The sequence below is a fragment of the Meriones unguiculatus genome, chromosome 1 (assembly GCF_030254825.1).
Source record: "Meriones unguiculatus strain TT.TT164.6M chromosome 1, Bangor_MerUng_6.1, whole genome shotgun sequence".
Taxonomy (NCBI): Eukaryota; Metazoa; Chordata; class Mammalia; order Rodentia; family Muridae; genus Meriones; species Meriones unguiculatus.
Window position 1 is genome coordinate 115,411,974 of NC_083349.1, and position 14,494 is coordinate 115,426,467.

The window sequence follows — 14,494 nt, forward strand, 5'->3', positions numbered from 1 at the left end:
GCATTTCAAAACAACCAAACAGTCTAATTCTTCTACAGCCTGATATTAATGAAACCCCATGCTTCACAATTCGCACTTTCTTCTAGGGGAATTTGAGTAAGGAGAACTCCTTTGGCCCAAGACTCCATCCTACATTCTATTTTTTAATCTATTGTTTTAATAATAGATTATTATTATTGAGGCTCTGTATTAATGTGTAAGTGTGTGCATGTGCTATGGTGCTCACGTGGGGGTCAGAGGGAAAATTTCAGGAGTGAGCACTTCTGCCATAGGGTCTAGAGGTCACATTTGTGTGGCAAGTGCTTTTCGCCTGGTGAGCCATCTCACTGGTCCATTTTGCACATTTTATGGAGAAATTCCTTTTACTATCAGTAACCCTGAAAAGAAATGTAGACATGCGTAGCTCAGGCCCTGCCTCTCCTCTGTCTTTGTATCTACCCCGCTGTGATTTTTGCTCTACAAAGGTAGTTTGCCCTGCCTTAAGAATGTGAGAATTGTCCAGCTCTCCAAGAAATAGGCTGCAGAAGTATATCTAATGCCAGAATAGCACATTAGGAAGTGAATCCTCTGAGTTAAAGGTGGGTAGGTTGTGATAGCCATCTCTCAGTTGGTTCTGAACTGAGGGCTGTTACATCTTGGCACTGTTCCAAATTTGCATTTGAAGATAATTGCCCTAGAAGCAAGCTTTTTTTAAAGTGCAATATAATATCTCATGAAAATGGTAAACAAAACAAAGCAAAAATACGGCTGTTCATTTTACCATTTGAAAAAAATCTTGAACTCAAAAAAAATTTTTTTGGGAAGAGCAGCCAAGGTAAAGAGGCAGTAACTGAAATCCATATATTTGGAAGTAATTCCAAAGGATTTGAAGATAGCCAGATACACTCTTCATATTTCTTTTAAGATTCCTCTTAAGACAAGCAGAGAGATAGAACCTCAGCGTGTATAACATCTGGTGCGCCTGGGGGTAGAAAAGGGTGCGGTGGAGGGAATTCTTGGAAGCATTCTTGAAGGATGTGGTGGGAGAACACCTGGAAAAACCCACTTTCCTGAAGGAAGGCTGCAAGGACCCAGGCAGGGGAGGTCATGTTCAACAAATCGGATGGAGTGACTTGAAGATATCCCTGTCATGAAAGATGAAGGAGATTTAATGGCTGTATAAAGAACACTTTGATTCTTAAGTAAGACCTGACAAGATTCCACATCCGGGATTAATGGTCAAGAAGAATAGCTATGCAACATGGGTAACAGAGGACACAAGTTGTTTTTTTTTTTTTTTTTAAAGCTGGCTCCAGAAGGGGAGATGGATGAAAGAAAGGGAAGGGGGTCTGTGACTTGGAAAGGGATTACCTAGATAGGGATAGAGAAGGTAGTAAGAGAAAATCATCAGCCAGCAATGGGGAGAGCTTTCATTTATCATCCACATGGAAGAGATGCTAAACAACAGGACAGAAGAAATGCAACACTCTTTAAGACAACTTGAAAACATGAGCCCAGCTATCCAGACAAATTTTATCTTGTACTGTTAGAGATGCTTAACTTTTAAATGGCACCTAGGACATAAGAATGAGCATGAATAAAAACCAAAGGGATTGGAATTAATAAACAAACACTGGGAACACTTACCTCAGTGATAGTACATGAGGCTAGAGGACAAGATGATAAGAAATTATAGTCAGCCACATGTGTATTTGGTGTTTCCAGCCTTCCTTTTGGAATCATACTCTTACTGACAGCTTCACCAACAATTCCTTTCAACCTCATCTTTAGCTTCCTGAGTCCAAGTCAGGTACCCCCACATTTTCTCATCTCCTCTCTTCCCCCTATGAAAAGCTAATGTCAGTAAAATACCTAACTTCTCCTAAGGAAGAAATGCTTAAAGAAACTCTGTTGGGAACTTATATTTTAATGGAAGTCAACAATTTAAATGAAAGTATTATAGCTGCTCTGATAAAAGTTTTGGTTTTAAAGGATGCATTAGGATCACATTTCCCCAAGGTCACTTTTAGTAGTTATCTTTCTTGTGTGGTGGTAAAAATCAGTCTTGATCCTATTAAAACCAGGGTCTTCAGTCACAAAAATAACGCCAAAGAAAATAAAACTTCACAAACTATATTGGTAGAGGGAAAAAAACGAGTAATAATAGGCTGACTGTGGCCAAAGGATCCATGATAAACACCTATAAAACGAAGGAGGAAAGAGCAACAGTGAATGAGCCAAGATCCAGAAATGGATGAAGGACACCAAAGAACCGCGTTGCATCGGGTGGCAGCCAAATACTCATGTTTGGCTTCATTCTTTGTCGGAACCTGACTGTGGTGGTTTGATTAGGTATGGCCCCCATAGACCCATGTGTCTGAATGATTAGCCCATGGGGAGTGGACTTGTTGGAAGAAGTGTGTCACTGTGGGGGCGGGCTTTGAGGTCTCATATACTCAAGCTATGCTCACTGTGGTATAGTCTTTCCTGTTTCTTGTGAATGAAGATGAAGAACTCTCAGCTCCTTCTTCAGGCCCATGCCTGCCTGCATGCTGCCATGCTTCCTGCCATCATGATAATGAATCAAACCTCTGGAACTGTAAGCCAGTAGCAATTTAATGTTTTCCTTTGTAAGAGTCACTGTGGTCATGGCTTCACATGACCCTAACAGACACTGACCAAAGCCTTGGAAAAGAAAGCCCCAGAACTCAGAAAAAGAGGAAACAAAAGCCATACCTTCTAGAAACCAGGACATGAGTTCACAGGACCAAACAGTGGGATCTGAAACCAGACTGGAGAGAGCTAGGGACAAAGCTGGGCTGCCACTCTTTCCTCCAAACCTCGGGAGTTCTCAGGAGCCTACCTGTTACTATGGGGCTGTTACAGATTTTACTCAAGCTCTTGTCCACACAGAGTCTATGATTATAATTAGAGTTCATCTTAGACCACCTGGGATTGGTGCCCTGGAGAGTTAGTTACGACATCATTTGTAGACTAAAATAAATGCTAACTGAACAGCCAGACAGGCTTAATGCTAACATTTTTAGCATTTAGCATTTAGGGACTAACTTTCCCAACAGTCACAGACTCTTGCTAGAATCATTTGCTACCCAGTGCTTTATAACAACTGCATTTTGTATCTAAATGAGGAAGGGAGAGCACATCATGGTGGAGAGAAAATGGGGACAGAATTCTGTAGGATTCATAATTCTCTTAAAGGCTTTTCTGGAATGTTAAAGTATTTTCTTTTTTTTTTCTGATTAAAATAGAGGATGAGACACGAACTTATTATGAAAACAACAAGTATCAGAATTTGCTAAAGTGAAGAGAAATTTGAATAGGAATTCTGGGGCTGCTTGTAATACACTCCAGAACTCAGCCATTATATTTTTATGTTGTTTTGTTGCTTTTCATTTTCTTTTTTTCATATTGCCTGCTCTTTAGGATTATATTCATCACTTTGGCCTTCAGCTACAGGTGGGGACATTACTTTGGAAGCCTTTCCTTATATTGTCTTTGTAACCTAGATGTACTGCCCATGATATTTTAGCTATTTAATAATTCTACTGTTGCAGCAAGTCCTCCCAGAGGTATAGTTTCAGCTCCCAAGCTAAGCTCTCTATAGGAGCAATGGAAGCCACAGGTGTGAGAAATCTGAGGCTTCCTTCTCTTGGGGGTCTCTCTTCAGCCATCTCTTTTTTTTCTTTGTTTTTGTTACTTTTAAAATAGGCCTTAAGCTGTGTTAGATTAGTTATTCTTCGTTATTCAAAAATGGATAGCCCCCAAACACGAAATGGCTATCTAAATGTTAATTCAACGCAATTGGTTGATTGTTATGTTCTATATGCACCATGGCAGTATACCCTATACACTTTGTATAAATTATTGTTATCAGATGTGAGTAAGGAAAATCCATATCTTTTCCCCAGATGAACAACAGAAAGACAGCACCACACTTGGGTAGCCTGTAAAAGGTGTAAAGGAAATTCTGAAGTCTGTGACTCACTCATCTGGTGTGACACTTTTCATTTGAAAGCATATTGTTTCAGCTTGGTTTTATTAAAAACTGAATTCTAATATGCATAGAAATGAAATAGCTTGGCCATTCTCCTGTCAAAAGAAACTAAGGACCACTAGGTCACCAGCAAACCTCCCTGCTTCTAGAGACTGTTACCTTGTGCCTGTAGCATATACATTAAATCCCAAATATTGGCTTTTACCTTCTATTTGCTACAGTTTATTTTTCTCTGTGTGTGAGAGAGATCTATGTGAGTGTGTTTGGGTAAGAATTGTGTGAGTGTGTGCTTATGAGTGTGTGAGTATATTGTGTGTGAGTGGGTATATGTGCAGTATGTGTGAGTGTGTGATACACATGTGACCATCTGGAGGTCAAAATATACCTTGAAGGAGTCAGTGCTCTCTTTTTACTGTAATCAGGTAAGGGGGTAAATGCCTTTACCTGCTGAATCATGTCATCAGCCCTTTCTGGAGGCAGCTGGTAGGACTTATAAATGGTATGGAAAATAACAACTAATTAAGCACATCTCTGCCTTCATAAGTGTAGAGGTTCCCAGAATGTCCATTCCAAAAGGATATGTGAAGCTTCTGGGAAAGCACGGTGCAAGGAGACACCCATCACATGCAAGACTAACCAGAAGTGATCTTCCATCTTCATCTCTGTCAAAGCCCCATCACTGTTATTACAAGCCAAGTTGAACAGCTGTGTTTGAGGTCCTTCCACTCTTTAATCTGGGTTAATGGTGATACAATGAATGTTGAAAAGACAAGGTGGCTTCAACCCCTCCCCCATGTTAACAGTAGTGCCAAGGTTGAGCTGCAACAGAGACCTTTAGGTTCCAGCTCCAGGTCCCAGGAGGTGGCTACCCACTTTTTGATGTTTATTTTGTGCTCTCTCTTGTTTTCCCAGTCCCTGTACCTGACCAGAAATGTGATTCCTCCTCTATGCATTTCTCTGTATATCTCTGTCCCATTCAGTCCCCACCTTGTTTTTGGAGTTTCAGGTTGTCCCTTTGGTTCCCATGCTTACTAATTCCCAGAAGTCACAGAGTTTTGTTTTTCCTTGTCTTTCCCTCCCTGCCCCCACCAACTGCTATGGCAACTCTGCAGCCCAATCCAGACCACTGGGTCTAAGGTGGGGCTGCTGTTTCATGCCAGCTTGGGAGACATAGGAGGCAGCTCAGTCCAAGCAGGTACTACTCTGTCGCCTAGATTCACTAAGGACCCAGCACAAAGAGATGAACTCTAGGTAATTAACCCACACCAGCAATGCCACGTTCTATCAAAGCTAAGACCCTTCCAAGTGGAGTACACTCTGCTCTACTGCATACCATTACCACTACCACCACCACCAACAACAGATCAGTCAAACTATTATACAACCTCAGGTCTAAGCAACTTTCAATGATAGAGCAGTTCAAAGGCAGAATGAACAGTGTGTGCTTTAGTATTAATGACATGAGATCTATAATCATGAAAATGACAAGACAGAAAAATGATGATCAGATGGTTGCTTCTTATATGATTTTCTATCATCACGATTTTTAAACTTGCAACAGGTGTACTGATAAAGAAGCAAATCCATCTCCCTGTGCTATCATCGAACTTTATCCATCAGAAGGCAGGTGTACTGGTACACACCTCTAACACCACCACTCAGAAGGCTGAGGACGGAGGTCATAAGTTCCAGGCCAACCCATACTTCATAGTCAGAATTACCTAAAAAAAAATCTATATCACTGATGACGTATATGTTTTTTTCCACGCCAAAACAATGAAGGCATGAGTTATTAGTGGCCACTGTCCCAGAGATTTTAATTAATTTCTAAGATTGTGAGTATTTTATATGATGCTGTTTCCAGAGACTTCTGGTTTTCCTCTGATTGCCATTTAAAAAATTACATTTATTTATTCATCCATTCATTTTCCTTTTCTCTCATATATACATGTTCAGGTTCCTGTCTGACTGTGTGCTTGCAATACACATGTGTAAGTGTGTTTGTGAAGGTCAGAGGCTAATGCCAGACACGTTTTTCATTTGATTGTTCACCCAAAACCATTATCACATTTTCCTCCTCCTCCACCTCCTCTTTCTCCTCTTCTTCCTTCTCCTTCTTCCTTTTAAGAGGTTTCTTTGTGTAACAGCCCTTATTGTCTTAGAACTTGCTCTGTAGATGAGGCTAGCCTAGGATTCACAGAGATCTGCCTGTCTCTGCCTCCAAAGTGCTGGCTTTAAAGGTATGTGCCATCACCGCCTGGCTCCACATTTTTCTCTGAGGCAGGGCCTCCCGCTGAACTTGGAGCTCATTGTTTTGGCTAAATATTGACATACCTTTCATGAAAAAGCTCTACCACCTACTGTATATGTTGAGCCTCATTTTTCTGACTTCAGTGTCCTCTCAGGATGTTGGTGATGGCTGCTTCCTGTGGTGCCATGAAGAACAGATGGGATTAGATTTTGTAAAGGTGCAAGAATGCTCAGTTACCCCATTGGGCCTCATCCTCACTACTGGCTTGCTTCTGCCTCTTCACATACACCCATCCTCTCTACTTCACTCTTCGCTGACCATGTTCTCCCTAGAGAAGAGTAACATCCCCAGACTACATTGCCCAATCTCCTGTGACCTTTGGCTACCAATTGGTTTCAGCTAAACAGGAAGTGCCATTAAAAGGCTGGGAGCAGAGAGCAAAAAGCAGTTTGAGTAATTCTTCCAGAACATTTCTCTCTTTTCATGTTAGTGTGTAGCTTGCAGTGAAACTGCATTCTCTGCTCAGCTCTTGGCAGAGTCCTTCTCCAATGGCTACCACTCTGGCTGGATCCCTTCTGATCCAGAAGCCATATGGCTTCCCATTCCACTGTCTCCTGATGGATGTTCACCCATTCCTTGTCAGTTCCTTTCATTTTGCCCACAACTTTGAAGGCAATTCCTATGTTGACATCTCTTGAGTTTTTCATTTAAGCTGTCACCTGTGTTCTGCCAGGGCCCCTAGTTGGCACTCTCTCCCAGACCTACAGGTGGTGGCATGTGCCTGATGATGAAGTTAGCTGCCTTTATAGACTGTGTGACTATAACAGCAGAGTGACCTAACCAGCAAAATCTACTATTTGGTGTGTGGTTCTATGCTGGCTCAAAACACTTTGTTTAGACGGTGAAAATGAGGAGGATGTCATTTTTTTCTTTTTAATTTTGAAAAGGGATTTCTTGTTTTATGTTTTGGCCAACCATCTTTTTTCACTCTCCACTTCACCTAAGAAATAAAAATAAAAAGAAGATGCTCTGGCTCATGTTTATGAGGGAGCTGGGCATGCAGCTCTCCTTTCAAAGCTGTTCACATGGAAAGGAAACTGGCCCTGACATTTACACAGTCCAGGAGGATTCCAAATAGAATTTGGACAGATTGAGAAGTTACCATCTTGGAGTGTGTGGGGAAAGCAATCCTGGTGGGAAGATGTGGTGACATATATGAGACAATCCATGGATGTGAGGAATGCGCTTCTCTGTATGTGCCCCTCCACTTCATGATCCAATGGGAATGCCAAAAATAGGCATATGTTCTTTATGATAACACACGAGAAGGCCATCCAATTAAAGCACTCCACACTCAATGCAGGGAGTATAATTTCTGGGTATATTTATGATTGCATAATGTCAACAAAGGGGTCTTTTAAACACAGCACATTCCTTATTCTGCACTCAGAGATCATGCTAAACACATCCAAATGCACAAACCATAAAAGAGGGAAGAGGCAGTATCGGCCCCAAGCTCTTTGGTTTCTGCATCTGGCCAGCGTCCACTGGGAGAAATGTAAGTCAGGGTTTACCACATGGATTACAAATGTGCTGAATTGCAAGAATGATTATTAAATAAAAATATCCACAGCACCTGCAGCTTGTCCTGGAAAGTTCCCCCAGGGCGTTGTGGGTGCTTTAAAAAAATTTAGGAAAAAAAAAAGTAAGACAGTAAGATGCAAATGGCAACTCCAGCTGCTTGTAGTAGCAACTCCATTAATGTTCCTGAAGGTTCTCTGAGTCAGTGCAATCAATCTGAGCTGCTCCCATTCTCAGCGTGAGTGTAAGTGGTGAAGGACGACGGGGAAGGGGCTGGGGGATCTCATTAGCTTCCATCCTTTGAGGTTTGGATGATCAAGACAACGAAAATAATAGTAATGTAAACGGAAAGCGCTTTAATAAACATCAGAGCAGGGGGGAGCCTAAAGCTAGCTCTGTACTCGAAGCCAGCAGCCGTGTTTATGCTTAGACAGGAGCAGCCACCTTCTGGAAACAGAAACTGGCCATATGCTCATTGTTCACTGAGTGTTTGGCTGCTTGTGTGCACATACAACATTTTGCATCTCAGTGATAATTGGCTGTGTTTCGGTTAACGTGTGTGTGTGTGTGTGTGTGTGTGTGTGTGCGTGTATTTGCACATAGGCATGTTCCTGAGCATGTGCAAAACCCAATAATAATAAAGCTAGACAAAATCCAGCAGGGTAGTTAATTTCTAAATTAAAAGCCAGAATGCTTAGCATCAAATGACCACCCATTACTACTGTCGTAGTAGAGAAAGACATTCGATTTTACCTGAGCCTCGGTTCCCACAGTATATCTACGTGGTCTTTTAAAACCACAAAGATAAAGCTCATGTAATTGGTAAATGTTACTAATATTATAACTTTCTCACTGAATATTGGTTATTATTTTTAGAAATTGGTCCCCACTGACCAAATTTTCCCAAATACATTTACCAAGTATGTCAATGTACATACGACTTACACATGTTTGAAAAATGAAATGTGACCAAAACTCCTCACACTCCAGGAAAACTTTCTTGGTTACTAATTTTAAAACTAATGCATACATTTAAATTTTTTCTAGACATAAAGAATCAAACATAAATTAGTACAATGTGTGTTTTGTAAAAGTTAGAAAAAAAATCATTCAATGATCCATATGAAAGCAAGGAAAGCTTATTTATACCATTTCAGTAGTTAAAGAGGCCATGGCTGTATTGAGTGTAAGCTTAATTTTGTATACAAATTATGTGTGAATGACAGTCCACAGACAAGGCCCTTATAGGGAGCATTGTCAGCCCAAGTGGCATAATTTTGTTTCTATATGCATACACATACACTTATATGTATTGTATATAATTTTGGGTAAGTTTTTGTCTTAGTTGGGGTTTCTATTGTTGTGATGAATCACAATTACCAAAAAAAAAAAAAAAAAAAAAAACTTGGGTTACAATTCCATACACTTTTCATCATTGAAGGAAGTCGGGACAGTAATTCAAATAGAGCAGGAACCTGGGAGCAGGAGTGGATACAAAGGCCATTAAGGGGTGCTGCACAATGGCTTGCTCAGCCTATTTTCTTTTAATTTTTTAATTTATCTTTATTTTATGTGCATTGGTGTTTTGCCTGCATGTATGCCTATGTGACAGTGTCAGGTTTTGGAGTACAGACAGTTGTGAGCTGTCATGTGGGTGCTGGGATCTGAACAAAAGTCCTCTGGAAGAGCAGTCAGTATCCCTAACCACCAAGCCATCTATTTTCTTATAAAACTCAGGATAACCAGCCCAGGGATGGGACCACCCACAATGGGCTGGGCCCTCTCCCATCAATCACTGATTGAAAAAATACCCTGGATGCTTGCCTTCAGCCTGATCTTATGGAAGTAATTTCTCAATTGAGGCTCCCTCCTTTCTGATGACTCTAGCTTGTGTCAAGATGACATAAAATTATTCAGCACAGTGTTAAGATAAAATTTCTTGAGGTTTTATCAACCTTGGTGTTAGTCTTCATCCTTCCTTTAAGCAAGCTTTGGGGTGAAAGCTTTTGCACCCACTTTTTCCTACCACCAGCCAAGAAGCACGTTCTTCTACAGAAAATCATGCGATGTCTTCTGGGCACTGTGTTTTGTGGCATCAAATTGGGTAACTGGTGAAAAGATAACTTAAATGAGCCTATGAAAAGCTGAAGATATTTGCAAACGTATCTAGAATTGGAGAGGAAGAGATAGATAGGGTGAGAGCCACTGAGAGTTGAGTTCTAAAATATGTTTTAAGACATTCAGAAATACAGTTCAGACTGCATTGTTATGGTATGTGACATTTTGGAAAAACAGTAGTTAGAAGCAAAGTTTGAAAGGCATTTTCTTATATGCTGTCATGGCTTTGTCCCTGTATCAATTCAGAAGCAATAAAAATGGAAAATTTTTCTCATTTTTTTTTTTTTTGGAGATCCCATCTGAATTTTACTGATGGTCAAGCTGAAACATAAGGAGTTCAGCTTCTTAATGAGTAGCATAAGGATAATTTTTACAGTAGCAAACCTAAAAATTTTAGTTTTAAGTTTGATATTGATGACTCACCAACAAGTTGAGTTTCTACCTAGGAGGAGATTCTGGCATAATTTCCTGAGGACAGTCAGAACCATGAAAACACACACACATATATATACACACATACATACATACATACACAGAGAGACAGAGAGAGAGAGAGAGAATGAGACAGAGAGAGCACATATAGGAACTTATTTGTATTCTGTGGCAAAATGTTGTGTGACAGAGGCAGAGAGCAAAGCCAAGAGCTGAGGTAGTTTGAGAAGGCCCTCATCACAGCATAGACCCTCAGCACAAATGACCAGGTACCAGAGCTATTCCCCCAAACCTTTGAATTTGTATTCCTGGGCTGTCCCAGCCTCTGAGATTTGTTAATCCCATTCATGAGCAACCCCCTCCCTTTTAATATGGAAAATAATCAGGCAAAGAAGAAGGAATCGCCCTAGTGCAATCTGAACTAATGAAATTTAATGTTGTTGTCAAGCTTGTTGCAAGGAGTCCTCACATGGAGGCACAGCACTAGCCCAGCGTCGATGGAGAGGAAAAAACATCCTTCCAGGTACTGAAGACTTTCACAGAAGGGCTGATGTCTCCTCGTTCCCTAGTGTCAGATGGTAAACCGCTGCAGGCAGGGAGCAGGGGCCCTGCTGATGCAGGGTGTGGGCCTCCCGCTGGGAGGGCTTCCTCTAGTTGATGAAGCCACATGAAGGAAATGGCCATTGCTGTCTATTCTAGACAGGCTGCAGAGTTATTTTAATATCTCCCTGGCCCTTAAACTGAATCATTGAGATTTCACACGTGTGCCATTTGCCTTCTACAGAACATTCACACTCAGTATTAGACAGGAAGTATGCTTAAGTATCCTTTAGTGAGTACAAGTGATTCTATATAGGAATTTTTTCCCTCCATTTATTTATTTATTTTATAACTTTACAGCCTGACCTCAGCCCACTCCCTCCTCTCTTCCTAGTCCTGAACTCACACATCCTTCCCTCCATTCCCCTTTCTCCTTCTCCTAGAAATAGGGCTCCTAAGGGGTACCAACCCACCCTGGCACCTTAAGTCTCAGCAGGACTAAGTCCATCCTTTCCCACTGAGGCCAGACAAGGGAGCCCAGCTAGGAAAAAGGGATCCAGAGGCAAGCAGTAGTGTCAGAGACAGCCCTGCTCCTATTATTGGGGAACCCAAATGATGACCAATACTGAACATCTGCTATATATGTTCAGGGGACCTAATTCTAGCCCATGCTTTCTTTCTGGCTGGTGGTCCAGACTCTCTGATCTCCATAGGCTCAGGTTAGTTGACTCTGTTGGTCTTCTTGTGGTGTACTTGACCCTTCTGGCTCCCTCAATCCTTCTTTTCACACCTTCATAAAACTTCAGAGCTCTGCCTTTCATTTGGCTGTGGGTCTCTGCATCTTTTTCCATCTGCTGCTGGGTGAAGCCTCTGAGGAGACAGTTATGCTAGGCTCCTGTCTGCAAGTGTAGCAGAGTATCATTAATGGTGTCAGAGTTTGTCTCTCTTCCCTCGGGTGGGTCTAAGATTGGGCTAGTCATTGGTCATTTCCTCAATCTCTGCTTCATCTTTATCCCTGGTATCTTGTGGGCAAGACAAGGTGTCTCCTCCCTCCACTGGAAGTCCCACCTGGCTACAGATGGTGGTGATTTTAGGCTCCATATCTTCTGTTGCTAGGAGTCTCAGATAGGGTCTCTCCCATAGACTGCCTGGAGCCTACCCTGTCCCAGAGATCAGAGATGCCCCCCACACACCGATTTCCACTCTCTCTTCTGGACCTCATCGCTCACCCCACCCCTGCTCTTCCCACACCTGATTCCCAACACCTTTACCCTTTTCACTCCCCTCTCACACCCAGTTCCCTCCTTACATCTACTTTAGATGTCTATTTTATTTCCTCTTTAAGCATCCTCCCTTGGGCCTTCCTTGGCTTGGGTCTGTGGATTGCAGCATGGTTAGTTAGCCTGTACTTTATAGCTAATATCCACTTATAAGTGAGCATATACCATGCATGTCTCTCTGTGTCTGGGTTACCTCACTCAGGATAATATTTTTTAGTTTCCTCCATTTGCCTGCAAATTTCATGATGTCTTTGTTTTTAACAGCTGAGTAGTATTCCATTGTATAAATGTACCATAATTTCTATATCCATTCTTGGGTTGAGGGACATCTAGGTTGTTTCCAGATTCTGACTATTAGAATAAAGCTGCTATCAACATGGTTGAGCAAATGTTGTATGGTGGTGACAACGTTGGGGTATATGCCAAAGAGTGTATAGCTGGGTCTTGAGATAGAGCTATTCCCAAATTTCTGAGAAACCCTCAGATTGATTTCTACAGTGGTTGAACAAGTTTGCACTCCCACCAGCAATAAAGGGGTGTTCCTCTTCTCCATACTGTCACCGGCATGTACTGTCACTTGAGTTTTTGATCTTAGCCATTATGATAGGTATAAAATGGAATGACAGAATCCTTTTGATTTGCAGATTTCTTTTTTGTTTTGTTTTTTCTTTTTTATAATGGTCTGATAACAGCCCTAATTGGTACGAATATACTGCCAACAAAAAACTGAATTGAAGATTATCAGACAAGAATCCCCTTTACAAATCAATTTGGTGGTTTCTCAGAAAACTGGGAATAGTTCTACCTCAAGACCCAGCTATATAATTCTTGGGAATATACCAAAAAAAATTTTCTACCATACCACAAGAACACTTACTCAACTATGCTCGTAACAGCTTTATTCGTAATAGTCAGAAACTGAACTCAGATGTCCCTCAACCTAAGAATAGATACAGAAATTGTGGTGCATTTACACAATGAAATATGACTCAGCTATTAAAAACAAGGACATTTTGAAATTTGCAGGAAAATGGCTGGAATTAGAAGAAGTCATCCTGAGTGAGATATCTCAAACCCAAAAAGACGTGCATGGTATGTACTCACTTATAAGTGGGTATTATCAATAAAGTAGAGGGTAACCACTCTACAATAACAGACCCAAAGAGCCTACATTACAAGGAGGGCCCAAGGAGAGATGCTTGAATCTCATTCAGAAAGGGAAAAAATACAGGCATTAGAGGTAGCTGGAGGGAAGAAACTGGAGACGTGATGGGGTGGGGAGCAGGGGTGGGATTGGGAGGAGAAGGAGCAGGGGAGGGAGAGCCAGGTAAGAGAATGGAAATCGGTAGTGGAGGCATCTCTGGGATTTGGCAGGGACCTGGGTTAGAGGAGGCCCCAAGAAGTCTATGAGTGTCACCCTAGACTCCTAGCAGTGGGAGATTTGAATCCTCAAGTGGCCACTTCCTGTAGCCAGGCAGGACTTCCAGTGGAAGGATAAGGACACTGACCCATCCACAAAACCTTAGACTCAAAATTTGTCCTGCTTACAAGATACACAGTGACAAAGATGGAGCAAAGATTTAGGGAACGGCCAACCAAAGACTGGCCCTACCTGAGACTCATCCCAAGGGAGAGAACCAATCCCTGACACTATTAATGTTCCCCTGCTCTGCTTATGGACGGGAGCCTTGCATAAATCCCCAAGAGACTTCACCTAGCAGCTGATGGAAACAGATTCAGAGACCCACAACCAAACATTAGACAGAGCTCAGAGAGTCCTATGGAAGAGCTGGGGGAAAGACAGAGGGAGACAGCGTTTCAAGTACTCCACAAGAAGACCTACAAAGTCAACAAACCTGGGCCCATTGGGGGTCACAGAGACTGGACCACCAACCAAAGAGTATTTGAGGTCCTAGGCCCCCTATACATATATGCCAGATGGATAGCTTGGTCTTCATGTAGATTCCCCAACAATTGGAGCCAGGGCCCTCTCTAACTTTGATGCCTCCTTTTGGATCCTGTTCTACTAACTGGGATGTGCCTAGTTCTGCAGTGACTTAATATGCCAGGGCAGTTTGGTACCCTTCGGGAATCACCCCCTTCTCTGAGGAAAAGAAGAGGGGAAATGTGGAGGAGGGAGGTGAGGGGGAGACTGGGAAATGGGGCTGTAATCAGGATGTAAAGTGAGTAGATAATTTTTTTTAAAGAGTCACTTTCACATCTTCCTAGCCATAAGAAATTGCTTTTAAAGGCCTTAGTGGAACCGCAATGGGCAAGAATTTTACTCACAAGATTAAA